Source organism: Oryctolagus cuniculus, chromosome 3 (assembly GCF_051225735.1).
Source record: "Oryctolagus cuniculus isolate XC-2025 breed Fujian yellow rabbit chromosome 3, ASM5122573v1, whole genome shotgun sequence".
In the NCBI taxonomy this organism is placed as follows: Eukaryota; Metazoa; Chordata; class Mammalia; order Lagomorpha; family Leporidae; genus Oryctolagus; species Oryctolagus cuniculus.
Window position 1 is genome coordinate 112,110,643 of NC_142869.1, and position 12,599 is coordinate 112,123,241.

At 39.1% G+C, this 12,599-nt stretch overlaps 1 protein-coding gene across 1 annotated transcript in view; it reads left to right on the forward strand.

Annotated features, from left to right (window-relative positions):
- The window catches only part of DPP10 (dipeptidyl peptidase like 10), a 1,526,588-nt gene that overhangs the window by 69,036 nt on the left and 1,444,953 nt on the right, over nucleotides 1-12,599 (forward strand). The window lies entirely within an intron of this gene.

Sequence of the window (12,599 nt, forward strand, 5' to 3'; positions counted from 1 at the left end):
AAGACACTGAAAAGGAGAGGGTGTGGGAGAAGGGGGACTGGAGAAAGGCCTCAGAGGTGTGGGGGAGCACTCAGAAGTTTCAGTTTCATGCAGAAAGTGCATGTGTCCATCGTGCTGTTTGAAAATGAATACAATCTTTATGCTAACTGGGCTTTGACTACTTCTTTATCACCTGTCAGTATTGACCTCTTTCTCTGAATATGAGGACTATTTAACCTCACAGGCTAAAAGCTAAAAGCTAAATGGATTAATGTAGAACATAAGCCTACATAGTAGGTACTCAGTTAATATTGGGTCCCTGATCACCATCCCTTCTTGCTGTTATTTGAGACATTCACTGGGCTTTCAACTTAAGGACTCTCTCTGGGCTGAAATCACAGAAGCTTGCAGTGTTATCATTCCACTGCCTATAGTAGAGCGACTATTCTACTCTCATCACCCAATTTAGATAAATTTTCCCAGAGTCATCTTTTCAGTTATTAATTTAAACATATTAATGCATCTTTGCAGTCATGGTGCTACAGAGCTTAAATATGCAGTTCACACTAGACACAAAGGACAATGCAGTTTTCTATGGTACACAGGTGAGTGTTGCTGATTACAAAGTCTGGAGAATGGTCTCTTTGGTGGAAAATGGAGACTAGACTGATGATTCAGCATTTTTTCTCTTCTTTATTGAGAAAGACAGAGTGAGAGGTCCCATTAGTTGGTTCAATCCCAAATACCTGCAACTGCTGGGGCTGGGCCAGGCTGAAGTTGACAGCCTGATACTTAATCCAGTCTCTCACATGGGTGACAGGGACCTAGCTATTTGAGCTACCACTACAGCCTCACAAAGTCTGCACCAGAAGAAGCTGGAGTCAGGAGCCAGAACCAGGTATTGAACCCAGGTACTCAAATGTGAGAAAAATGTGAGATGCTTGCATCCTGACCACTATCTTGAACAAATGCTCCTAATAACTCAATCTTATCTTATATGAAAGGTAAATAAATGTATATATAGATAGATAATATACTTACAGGTGTGGTATCTATCTAATGCTATCTAGCATCTATCTACTAACTGTGTTTATGTACATACAACTATATATATTGAATCTATCCATATATACATATAAAACCATATTTCTAGTATATAGGGCTTTTCACTCTGTGTATGAAAACATATTAGTTCATTGTTTTCTATATTTAGCCTTAAAAATATTCTGTGCAAACATACTTCATAAAATCAATGTGACTCCAAAAAAGCCCACACAGGAACTCAGTCTTTGACAAAAACAGGCTTATGGAACACAGAAAAATTCTGTTACCAGGTCCTACAATATTGTGCAAAAACACAAACAAGACTGTCAGAGCAGACTTTTCACATTTGCCTATTTATTCTTTCACTAAAATGAGCAATTTAAAAACAGTTACAAAGAAATAACTGGCTATTTTTGAACACCACCCTCTGAAAGTGAAACAGAAAGGGAAAAAAATGTATGTAAATAAATGTAGCCAATGTCAAGAAGCCCAAATAAACCTGACATTAGACATTTCCCATGACTTCAGTTCAGCTTCTGGATCACTGCCAGTCTAATCGAACTCAATTATTGGTATAAATGCTGTCTAATGATCACTCATAAATGGAGACAAGCAGGATTAGCTTCCATCATTCTGAAAGCACACTGGACCCAAACCACATGATAATTCAAAAGTCTCCTGTGAGTTTGATCCACAAAGTGATCCTGAAGCAACAAGAATAGCCCAGACATGATGACCTCACCCTAGCACAGTTGCTTGCTCCAGGCACACATGGTCAGCGAGCTTCAGATTGCTTCTTGCCCTATATTATTTCCAGATGATGAGTTTTCCACACATTTTCTTTCTGCCTAGAAAATGTCTTGGTCCACTATCTAATTGGAAGGCGTCATTAAAAGACTAACTCCATGAGGATCCCGTGCACCTGCGGGGATGGGTTCGTATTATTCCAAAATAATTATTTTCTCTGGATGTCTCAATGATGCAGACTTATTTTTATTTGAGGAAAAGCATAGAAATAAACAGCATGGGGAAGCTGTTCTTTTTATAAATCTCCATCTTTTTGTAAAATATAACCCACATGACTTTCTTTCGGAAGAAGTAAACTCTGATGTCAGTTATATAGCCAGAATTGGATCCAGGTTTGTTATCTGAATGGCCTTTCCCATTCTTCAAGGCCCAGCACATTTCCTTCTCAGTTTAAATTTCCAGTTCCCATTGTTCCAAAAATAATTATAACACTTCCACCATCTGTACACATGCTTTAGGATTTACTGATTTTATAGGTGTGTATTTGTCTCACCAATTTGATTCCTCAGAAATTGCACCTTATGCCTTGGTTCATCTTTCAGAGGAAACAACAAGATACACAACTTTACAGCTTTGTTTCTTCATCTGCAAAATTGGAAAAATTGGGACTGACACTATGCATAGTTGGTTAAGCTACCACCTGTGATGCCAGCACCTCATATTTGAGGGTAGGTTTGAGTCACAGCTGCTCCACTTCCAATCCGGCTAATACACCTGTGAAGACAGCAGAACTTGCCCAAGTACCTGGGGCCCCGAACCCATGTGGGAGACTAGGATAGGATTCCTGTCTTCAGTTTATTCCAGTCTTGGCCCTTGAGGGCATTTGAGGAGTGAACCCGTAGGTGGAATATTTATCTCTCTCTCTCTCTCTCTTTCTCTGTGTGTTGTGTGTGCCTTCTCTCCCTGTTGCTTTGCCTTTCAAATAAATAAAAAATATTAAAAAATAAAATTGGGGAAATTGTATTAAGAATTAATTATATTATGTTATAAAAGGGCTCAACAGAGTCCCTGGTGAGTAGTGGACCATAAAAGTAAAATTCCCCCCATTTTCAGCACCAGGCTATGCATATTAATACATGCATTATTTTCTCTTATATATTATCAGTTACCTGGAGCTATCTTATTAATCTATGATTCTGATAGTGCTAATTCACTATAAGCAAAGCAGGAGAATTTTTAGAATGGATTTAGGAGTTTTTCAGAGACATGCAAACTTGCCAGGTGCCAGCAGCAGGCTTGTGTGAGTGTTGTTCTTAGCATGGGGACAGGGGCTATTTGTAACACTTCCTTATTGAGGACTGTCTGCACATCTGCCTAGCCTCCAATACTGTTGTGAAGCAAAGGGTAGATAGGCATTATGTAAAATTCAGATCAGTTGGAGATTAACTTGTTTAAGCCACTGTTTCACTGCTGGTGATGCCCTTTCAAGTGGAGGAAGGGAAGAAGAAAGAGAGGCAGAGGAAGAACTTCCCCCAAGGTTTCTCTTTAACATGGCTTCTTATCCATTTTCATGTAAAACATTCTTTTGCTACTTTTCAAGTAAATAATTAAAAAATATATTTATCTCTGTGTGTGAGAGAGAGCAAGAGTGCATGGCTATCTGTTTGTTCACTCCCCAAATTCCTGCAATAGATGAGGCTTGGGCTAGGGTTAAAGCCTAGAATCAGGAATGGAATTTTGGCATCAACAAAAGCACACAATTCATTGTTAATCCTCTGTTTTCTTAGGCTCTTCCCATGGAGTCAACAAGTCACTTCAAGATCAGAGAAGCTTAAAGTTTTGACATCCCCACATACCCTCAAGGTTTAACTCAAGCTCCAGGTGGCATGTATTGTAGAAAATATCCTCACCTGCCACTCAAAGGATAGAATGGACTCAGAAAGTCCAGCAAAAGCAAGACTTTATTAATGATCTTGCAAGACTGGAGGGCTGGTAGGAAGGCACACCCGGGGCCTTTACAGCAAGCAATTTGTTCCCTATCATGCAGGATCCCTCCTCCCACAGGTACTCATTGGCTAATTGCTAGTGGGTTACAGTCTTTCTGAACCTGAAAAGTTTCCTTAGCCACTACTAGGAATTTGGTGACAACCACTGAGACATGGAGAAGAGCTGTAAGGATTTTGTAGTACCCATTTACAAAAGGGGACTTATATACCTCTAGGATAACTGGGACAATTCATATCTTCTTTTTCCTTCCGTGATGGAAGCAAGAGAAAATCAGATTGAGGTTTACAATACATTGTTTTACCCATTCTCTGTGGGTATCATGTCTTTACTCCCAAGAAATACCCAGAATATTCATTAGTTACTGTTAATAAGGAAAATTGTGTTGTACAGAGGTAACATGATTCAGTGTGCTACAGTATAAGTTGTCAGACATTTACATTTACAAACTGGAAAATAGGTACAGGTCTCCTCAGGTAACAGAGTATTTTCTTCTTCTATATGCTCCTTAAGGAGAAAGAAGGATGAGTGATGAAACATTCTTGGAGTGGGGAGTTTACGCTAAGATAATTTCCAATTTTATCTTTGGATCAGTTTTTCTTCTGAATATTCTAAATCCTTAGCCTTCTGTGATGAGCACAATCACAATATTTTGTGATACTCCTCCGTGTCTTCCCAGAGCCTAAACCTATTTTAAGATGACACCATTTTAATGTTGAGACAAACTTACAGGTATTAGGGCTAGGATTTTTCTGATGTGCCCCAGATCCCTTTGCAATTGCTTTGCAACAGTCACCTGGCTTCCTTGTGATAAACCACTAAGCTCAGGCAAGAGGACCAAGAAGTTTTCAGAAAAGATATGTAGCTTACTGAAAAAAATGATTTACAAATAGAGCTTCTGGTATAATGTAAAAGTTTTTCTAAAAATAAAATGCTCATTTAGGTTGCAAATAAAGGAGACTGCTTGCACAGATGAATAAAAAATAGCGGAGTATGCAGCCTGAAAAGCTCAAATAAAAATATTGTATAACCAAATTTGTTTATTTAGTTAGTTATCACTTGGAGCCAGGGGTTGTCCTTGACTCAATGGCTTTGGAAAAGAGAGTTCAAAATGATGTAAGAAATGATTGAATGATTATTGTCCTCCTGTTCATCCCCTCCCCACTACTCTGGATCCTCCTGCTCCTCTTCTCCTTCTTTCTCTTCATACTCCTTCTCCTTATGTCTTTTATCCTTAACCCAAAATTCTGTAAAATCACATCTCACATTACCATCTTTCCATTATTATTTTATTGTTTTATCCCTGGTCAATCCTGGGATATTTACATTTTTCATTAACTCTGGTGCTTTGAATACAACATTTATATTCTTTCTTGCATGCTGAGAGTCCTTTAGCTGTGAGTCAAGGTTTAATCAAATATGCAACTGGTGATTCCTTAGGATGAAATGTAATCATGCTAAGTATTACTGGACCCCACCCTCTTAAGTCTTAAGATTTAGTCTGAGATGGGGCCCAAGAATTTGTACTTTCTTCATCTTTTCAGGTGCTGCTGTTACTGCCCAGAAACACTTTGAGAACAACTGTTCTAGAAAAAAGTCCCTAGAAAGACTTCACTTAAAAGTGAAGTTGGTTAAAGGTTGAGGGGTGGGAGGAAGACATTTCCCTACAGCATGCTGCTGTGTACACATTTAAGAAGTAATTGTGACAGGATTGAGAGGTTCAAGTTTCATCTCCAAATCTCAAGTCAGAGAATTAGATTTATTAAGGCATTTTTTTTACTGCAAAATCCACTCTTCTAGCCAGCCTTTGCTACAGTCATGCTATGATGGGACTGTTGTTTTCTGTTTTAGCTACTTCTATAGCTCTCTCAGCTCTGGCAAAGATGGGCAAAGATGATCATTTCCATCTTAGCACTTACTCTTTAGCCTTTGGACAGCAATCAAAAGCATATCTCAGGGAGAAGGAGAAAATATGTATACCAAGAGAAATGCCTTGTATCAAACTGTCTCTATACTGAGGTTCCCATGGAAACAGGATTATATTAGTGATTTGCTTCTACTTAATGTAATACTGAGTAGAAAATGCCTTTCTTTTATTATTCAAATGCTTTGCTTGTACTTTACCAAATTACAAGAACGCATTACCAACGTAGACTTCTAAATAGTTTAAACAGGTTTACCACATTAAACTCAGAAGAGAATATTTCACTTTAAAATATAAGTGGACTAGAGTTGTTTTGTGACAATAAATTGTTGGCCTTTTTAAAAACTTCTTTTCTTTTCATGAATTCCTGATTTTGAGCGCTGAGAAATGCTATACCTTTAGTTAGAATCTATTGTAGGAATTCTTGAAAAGCACATGACTGATCTGCATACAGATACTGACAATTATTAACAAAGCATCTTCTCCTCCTCTTGTGTTGTATTCATAGCAACTGTGGTGAATAGTGGCCAGTACAATCAGTTTCCTAGTTTCTCAAAATGTGTTTTTTTTTTCCAATAACTTTAAGACCTTTTATGTCCTTATTGATTTAGGAAGATCTTCATTACATGTCAATTCATTTTGGCTTCCAGTGTGGGTGTGTTACCACAAGTAACAATCAAATTCTTAATTTTTTGAGTGATCTAACCCTTCTTTTAAAGTTTCTAGACATGCCATTTCAAGGACAATAAAAAATATACTCCTGTTGAAGAACTAGGGTCTGTATTCATGGTGAGATAATAAGGTTTTCAACAAAGACTGTAAGGCATTGCACTCATATATCTATCTCTAGTTTGTGTTAAAATTTCTAAAGCTATTATGTAAACCCAAATACTCTCAAAAGTTAAACTACACTAACCTATTTTTAACTTGCAAATTATTTGTTCAGCTACCTCAGAAGAATGAAGAGTCTAACTGATTGCAGATAGACAGATCAACTAAAGTTGTTGTTGACACCTGCAGCCTGGTGCTACCCAATTTGATGGGGTGAGCACTGGACTACAAAGATGAGACTCAGGGATGATGAGTGAGCAGAGGGATAAAGCCACAAAAGAAATGTGGAGGCTTTGTGGGGTGGAGGTTAGCATTATCTATGAGCAAATGATGACCTTTCATCCTCACTCATTTTATTTGTAGATACTTCTTAAGATATTGTTTTTTTAAAAGATTTATTTATTTATTTGAAAGTCAGAATTACACACAGAGAGAGGAGAAGAAGAGAGAGCGGTCTTCCATCTGATGGTTCATTCCCCAATTGGCCGAAATGGCCAGAGCTGTGCCGATCCGAAGCCAGGAACCAAGAGCTTCCTCCAGGTCTCCCAGGTGGGTGCAGGGGCCCAAGGACTTGGGTCATCTTCCGCTGCTATCCCAGGCCACACCAGAGAGCTGGATCGGAAGAGGAGCAGCCATATGGGATGCCGGCACTTCAGGCCAGGGCGTTAACCTGCTGCACCACAGTGCCGGTCCCAAGATATTGTTCTTAAATGCAGGATTTTCATATTTCCTTTTATAGTTTCAGTGTATTCAAGACTCATGAGCCATCTCCTCTTCCTATATTAACTATATGAGCCATGTTAGAAAAATATCGTTTTCCTTTCTATTCTGCCTATGCTCTTTCCCTCTACTATATTCAAGTAAGACTGTGAAGATGTAGGGTAAGATCAGTGATTTCTGAAGCAGATGGTTTAGTAATGTAGACTAAATTTCCTCATCTTCTTGCTCCTCCAACTGTGCTCACTGGATTAGCAGCATTTGCTTCACTTTCACTTGGTAAAAATCCAAAATTCCAAGTTCTCCCTCAGAGCCACAGAATCATTCCCTTCATTTCAGTAAGCGTTCCATAAGATCCATGTCCATAGTAAAGCTTGAAAATCATTGGTAAGGAATACTAGTATCAAAGCAACTTATATTGTTTTGGCCCTTGCCGATGTCATACTGTGTGATTGTGTAACAATCAGTTCAAGATTTCATATTGTATTCCTTCTAAGTCTAGCTGGCTGGCTATGATTACTGAGAAGCTGAGTGGTAAGGTCAGGCCTCTAATTTGAGCCCTGAGCAGCTCCAGGCTTTTTTTTTATTGTCTGGGTTTTAATGTAAGAGAATATATTGATATATTTGAAGAAGAATTTGCCTGTTAAAGAGATTGCTTTTTAGATTTATTTTTACTTACTTGAAAGGTGTAGTGACAGAAAGGTAAAGACAGAAAGAGATCTATCATCCATTGGTTCACTCCTCAAATGGTGTCAAGAGTTGTTGCTGGGCCATTCCAAAGCCAGGAGCCTGGAACTCCATCTGAGTCTCCCATATGAGTAGCATGGACCCAAGTACCTGAGCCACCATGCTGCTTTTTTAGGCACTTTAGCAGGGAACTGGTGCTCCAACATAGGATGCAGGCATCCCAGGGAGGCTCTTAACAGTTTATTGTCCCTGAGAATTTCTAAAGTGACTTCCAGATCTCAATTTCCTATTCTGATAATTTCATTCATTGTTATAAAATTTTGGCTTTGGAGAACAATAAATGTCTTTTCAGTTATATACACATAACAGGTTTGCGCTTGTCAGAAACTGGAGTTAATAGAATTTAGCTAGCTCTTGGAGATTCAATGATTAGGATGAAGAAACTCTGCTTGTCAATGAATTTCCCATGGTGTTCCTAATTCCTAGCCATATACTAACTACCCTGACCTCACTGAAATTGACAGGACAGAACTATTTGAGATCTCATGACCCTATCTTTCACTTAATCATTTTAACAATGTTGGCTCCTTGGGGGCACTTTGGCTTCAGTCATGCATTGGCTAGGTCCATTCACTTCACATACACTTATCTAAGAAGGTAATTGATGGCCAGCGCCGCGGCTCACTAGGCTAACCCTCCGCCTTGCGGCGCCAGCACACTGGGTTCTAGTCCTGGTCGGGGCACTGGATTCTGTCCTGGTTGCCCCTTTTCCAGGCCAGCTCTCTGCTGTGGCCAGGGAGTGCAGTGGAGGATGGCCCAAGTGCTTGGGCTCTGCACCCCATGGGAGACCAGGATAAGTACCTGGCTCCTGCCATCGTATCAGCGCGGTGTGCTGGCCGCAGTGCGCCGGCCGTGGCGGCCATTGGAGGGTGAACCAACGGCAAAGGAAGACCTTTCTCTCTGTCTCTCTGTCTCACTGTCCACTCTGCCTGTCAAAAAAAAAAAAAAAAAAAAGAGAGAGAGAAAGTAATTGAGTTCAGAGGTCTGAGGTCTGAGACACCCAATAACATTCTACATATGCACAGAAATTTCTAGCCCTGCACACCCCAGGGACTTAAAGAAGACCAACCTCTCCTGCTCATTTGCAATTAACACTGAGTATATTGTCATAATCCCTGAACAGAGTTGTCTGCATTCTATAGAGAAAGAGGGCATCTTAACGGACCACTTCTAAATGTGGCTCCATCTTTCTTCCAAACAGGAGCAAATATTTTTCCCAGACCAGTAGTGTTCAGCCATCATGCACCTTTTATGATTTCCATCTGCATAACTGCATCAGTGTATTATTTATTTATATACTTATTGGCTTTTGATGGTATATTTCCTCCAAAGAACTCAGATAATTAAAGGATTTGTTTTAGAAGTCTACAAAATATATTTTTACTCATTCACTTATGGGATTTACATGAAGTCACCCTATATTCTCCTTCTTGTATTATGGAGTGATTGTTATAAGAAAATACTTACACCTTTAAATCTTCCCGAAAACACATATATTCCCCCCTTTAAAATACAACCACCAAGAAAAAATAAAAATCTGGTGAAACAACTGACCAATGTTCTTTTCTTAAAAAAAATCAATCTCATCAGTAGTTCATGAAATCCAATTTCCCTTGTCAGGAACAAAGCAGATAATCATCATTTAATAATATTTATGGGTGATAGAAATGCATAGTAAATAAAATTAGCCTTTAAAACTGTCATCAAATTCTTTAAAATTTTTTGGTTTATCTCCAGGGAATATATGAAGTACTGCTAAATGTGTTTTTCTCAATTTCTACTTGGGCCAAACTTATCAGAGGCACTCAATAGATATTTGGTGCCTGAATGAGGGATGAGTAAATGAATGAAGTGCTGACGACCCTTAATTTGGACATGATTCATTCCTAGAGACTGCCTCATTTGTTCCAAGGTAAATCACCAACTTTAAAAGTTTCTGTTTGTGTTTGTAGAAATTACTAAAAATTGACAGACAATAAAAGGAGATAGGACAAATATACATATATTTGATAGATAATGATAAATGAATGGGATTTATGGTGTTGAAAGAGTAGCATGATGAAGGATGGAACGTAGAATTCCAATAAAAGTTGATTGGATACGGATGTTTGTACTTCACTTTCTTTAAGTATCCCTTGCTAATAACAGCAAGATGCTTGGGCAGTAGGCTAAGCTGCCACCTGTGATGCCAGCATCCTGTATGAGCACCAGTTTGAGCCCCAGATTGCTCCCCTTTTGATTTAGTTCCCTGGTAATGAGCCCGAGAAAGCAGCAAGAGATGACATGAGTACTTGGGCTTTTGTTACCTACGTGGATGCGGCTCCTGGCTTTGGACTGGTCCAATTCTTGTTGTTGAAGCCATCAGCAGATGGAAATTCTCTCTCTCTCTCCCTCTCTCATTCTCTGTCCTCTGTCTCTCACTTTCCCTCTGCCTTTCAAATAAATAAAATAAATCTTAAAAAAAAAAGAACAAGATGTAGTGAAACTTTATTTTTTCCATACAAGTATGTTAAGAGGCAATACATTCTCCTCTTGATCATGGAAGGTATTATGAGTTCTCTGAACCTTCTTATCAGAGTCATTTGAAGAAAGAAAAACCAACTGCAAACCAGTAAATAGGTAATGTCTGGGATATAGGTTTGTGTGAACCAGGCTGAGAGAAAGGGGAATGCTGAAATTTTTGTATAATCAAACACCCAAATAAAAACAGTGACTGATTTGTTATAATGATGTTCTAAGACAGAATATCCTAGTGAAACTCAGTTTCTCAAAATTGTGGTTTGCTTACACTGCTTGTGCCCCCACTTCTCAGGCAGATTCCAAGTTCATAAGTAGCTTTCTAGGAAATGCATGAACAAGCAGAAGGAAACTCATCTGGGACCCACAGAGGAAAGGGAATAGAAACGAGCAGTGTGGTGCAGCAGGTTCAAGCCCCAGCATGCAGCATCAGCATCCCATATGGTGCCAGTTTGAGTCCCACCTGCTCTACTTCCCATCCACTTCCCTGCTAATGTGCCTGGGAAAGCAGCAGAGTATGGCCCAATCTCTTGGACCCTTTTCCCCATGTGGGAGACCCTAAAGGAGCTCCTGGCTCCTGGCTTCAGATTGGCACAGAACTGGCTGTTGTGGCCCTTTGGGGAGTAAACCAACAGATGGAAGACATTCCTCTCTCTCTCTCTCACTCTCTCTCTCTCTATCTCTCTCTCTCTTTCTCCTTCCCTCACTCCCTCCCTCAATGTTTCTCTTTCTCTCTGTAATTCTTTCAAATAATTAAATAAATCTTAAAAAAAGTATATATGAAACACATGAAAACTATTCCCTTTATATAAATAAAATAAAAAGGACCACTTGTTGTACAAACAATATTATAGCAACAGTGCAAGAAATCAAAGAAAATTACTCCAACACAATTGTTATCCCAGCTCTTAACAGTCATTTAAAATTTGTTCAAGTTTTTATCTACTCCTTGTTTTTATACATATATAATGACATATATTATAATGACAAATATACAACCCTACTGAAGATATGGCTTTGCATTCTCTGCTTTTCCCCTTTGTCATTAAATTATTGATCTGATATTGTAAAAAAAAAGTATCAAGATGTGTATGAAATCAAGAGAAGATGTAGTTCCAGCTTGAATACAGCTTCAGACTGATCCTATAGAGAGTTGTTGAGCATGAATTGTTGCCCTTCACACCACACTTCACATCTGAGGCAAGGAGCTGGACTTCTATACCCCTGTGTCAGTCATTCACTGGCTACAGGTTGCCCAGTGCAACCTATAGGGAGAGATAGAGGGGCACAACTCCATAGTTAGGTGGCTCTGGTTTCACAGTGGGTAATTCTCTGGAAAAGAGGATGACAAGAGGCTTTTAGCAGCCAACACTTACAGCAGCTGGTGGCTGAATATATCAGACTGATAAGGGGAATATGAGCTGGTCCCCAAAGTGTTACCTATGGAGTGCTGACAGCTCACTAGATGTCCTTAGCTTTCCTTATCATGGATTAGTGCTTTGCTATTCTTTTATCAGAGTTATAATTGCCTGTTCTCAGTGGTTAGTAGACATACCTCACCAAAACAAGGGGGAAAAGGCTCTGTGGAGAAGAGGAGGAGTGGAGAAGGCTACATTTTTCTTGTGTTGGTAATCTGGGTAGAAGTTGTTTCAGCATCAAGTAGTTGTCCATTTTGCCTGATGTTGAGTCACAACATTTTCAGAAGGTTAGAATGTCGCTCTGTGTCTTCCAGAGATTCTGTCCAACTCCATGCATTGCTTAACCGAACAAGCCATCTCACACACAATGATGTGCCTCACATGATAGTCTGGAAACTCTTAAGCCTCCAGAAACAAAAAATTAAAGACATAGACACCTGGTGGATAATGCTGACATTAAAGAAAAACGTTTATAAATAGTATGAGACTACAAAGGACTAACTTGAAATTGCTCTTTGATCTGGGATGTTCCAATACCTCTGTCATAGACACCAAAGTGTCTCTAAGAGAGTCATTGAATGTAATTTATTAGCTGATTATACTGTGAGAATAGCATTCTGTAAAACATTCTTCAGTAAATTCTGATATAGGCAATGAGACTCAGGGGGATT